This window comes from Triticum urartu, chromosome 5A (genome assembly GCF_056163025.1).
Source record: "Triticum urartu cultivar PI428250 chromosome 5A, HENAU_Tu73, whole genome shotgun sequence".
Taxonomy (NCBI): domain Eukaryota; kingdom Viridiplantae; phylum Streptophyta; class Magnoliopsida; order Poales; family Poaceae; genus Triticum; species Triticum urartu.
This window is the reverse complement of record NC_141877.1, coordinates 317,751,356-317,753,793: the sequence shown is the minus strand read 5'-3', so window position 1 is coordinate 317,753,793 and position 2,438 is coordinate 317,751,356.

Sequence of the window (2,438 nt, the reverse complement as noted above, 5' to 3'; positions counted from 1 at the left end):
CATGATTTTCATGCGTGTTTCGGATTTACAGGAATTAAAAAACCAAGTTTCTTAATGTTTCCAGCCGAGCCATGACGCCCAGATGTTTGAATTGCATTCCCATTTCTTGCATGGGACCTAGAAATTTATCCGAGGACACACATGTGATTTTTCAACCAGCTTTGGTGCACTGGAGCATGTGCTTGTATTTAAAATTTGAATTATGCACACAAAGATGACACGTCCCCTCTCAGAACCACAAGCCTTCTTGAGAGAAGCTCCAGTTTGTAAGAAAGTTATACCAAAACTTGTTCCTATTCTGCAAAAAATTTACCACAGCATGGTAGTACCATGACATGACACCATGCCAAGTTTCATGATTTTCAGGCGTGTTTTGGATTTACAAGAATTTTAAAACCAAGCTTCTCATGTTCTCGGCCAAACCACGATGCCCAGATGTTTGAATTTCATTCCCATTTCTTGCATGTGACCTAAAAATTCACCCGAGGACACACATGTGATTTTTCAATCAACTTTGGTGCACGGGAGCATGTGCTTGTAGTTCAAATTTGAATTATGCACATTAAATGACCAGAAACTCAATTAATGTATAAAAAAGGTCAAACGAATCTGGAATAATTCCAAAATTTAACAGAGCACTCATATAGTTCTATGTTGTATCTGTAAAGAGAATCTGGGGGGAGGCAGTGTGTATTAGAAATGCCATTAGACATTGTTATTTTCACGTCAAACCCGTTGACCATGTTACATGACAAAAATAAGCCGATTCTCACAATGATAAGTTAATGGTCTCCAGCACAACACACCCCTCAAATAAAACTAAGCACCCTGGAATTCTTTGACAAAACTAAGCACCCTGAAATTCTTTGACAACTAAACTGTTGGCTATATGATGTTGGCCATATATATTGTACGTATATAATGTGAAGAAACGAGTGATAGTACTATACCAACTAAAAGATGAAATGTACGAAATATAACAAGAAGAAACATAACATAGTTATGCTGGGGGCTCAGCACTACACACCCCTCAAATAAAACTAAGCATAGCTGAAATTAAACTAAGCAACTAATCCGGTAGACACTACATTAGAACCACCATGAGCAACAACACGGCCACCTTACTCGGACTCCTCATCCATGTCCTCGACTTCGTCCTTGTCCCTCTTCCTCTTGGCCGATACTTCTTTGCTTGAACCGCACACTTGGCTCTTGCTCTTCATCCAACCCTTGTAGATATTGAAACAAAGGTAGCCATCCATTGCAGCGTAGTGGATGTGGTCTATATCTAGTACATTCCACTCCCATGCATGATGAAACATGAACGGAGGTTTCTTCAGTATACCGTACGAAGGATGAACCATGGCTCCTGCCAGGGTCAGCATTGAAGGCTGATCACGGGAGGGCACCAGCCGTTTCTTCTGGAGGTCGAAGGGGTCGCCTACAACGAGGCCTATCCGACCCAGGATTTCCTCGTCGTTCCTAAAGTCTACAGTAACGAATTTGACTCGGCCGTCCTTGAGGAAATTCTTAAAATCCTGGCACTCAACGTCGGCATGGCATATGTGGTAGACCAAGCATAAGTCATGCACGCAAACGTGGATCATGGCGGGCTTCTTCTTCTCTGCCTCCTTTAGATTCTTCTCGCTTCCCAGGACTGTGGTGTACTCAACATCTAGCCCAGCGACCCACTCATCATTTGTGTTTTCGAACATGTGTTTTAAGCGAGCAAGGCATTCTTTCACCGTTGCAGAAGAATGGGTGTAGATGACGTCGAACTCATCGCCGGTGATGATTCTAACCTTGTACTCGTGGAGATTTAGGATGCCATGGATTTGGGAGGAGGGTTAGGATTAGTGGAACTGTCGTAATGTGAAAGGACGGGATGACTAGGAGCGGTTTATCGATTGTAAAAATGACGAGTGGGGGCGCGTGCAAATGGCAGGGTAGTGGCTTGCCTGGTGGATAAATGGATTCATGCACAGTACTATGGGGGCCCAATTAGATGTCATGTCTACTCGACGCCCAATTAAATGGCTTTCGATGTCATGTCAAGCATCGGGAAAATTACAGGTGATACAAAGCTTTCCATTCTCCCATGATATGGGCTTCTGAGAGCCCTTGGATCTGAGATCGAATGGTTGCATGGCGTGATTCTAGACCTATGGGTGAATATCCTATCCTGGAGGGTTATTCTGCAAATTTTCAGCAACTTAGCATGCGACCATTTGATCTCAGATCCAAGGGCTTCCAGCAGCCCGTATCATGGTCGCGCCTACCACGACCGTCGCCTCGCTCGCGCGGCCGCGCCCTTGGAGATTTAACACGATGCGTTAGGCTATCTGATGTTGGCATGTCATACATAGTCATCACTTAGTCACTCATACAACAAGGTTAGCTATAAGGTTGGCTATAAGAGTATTTTTTTGTTTACTTCT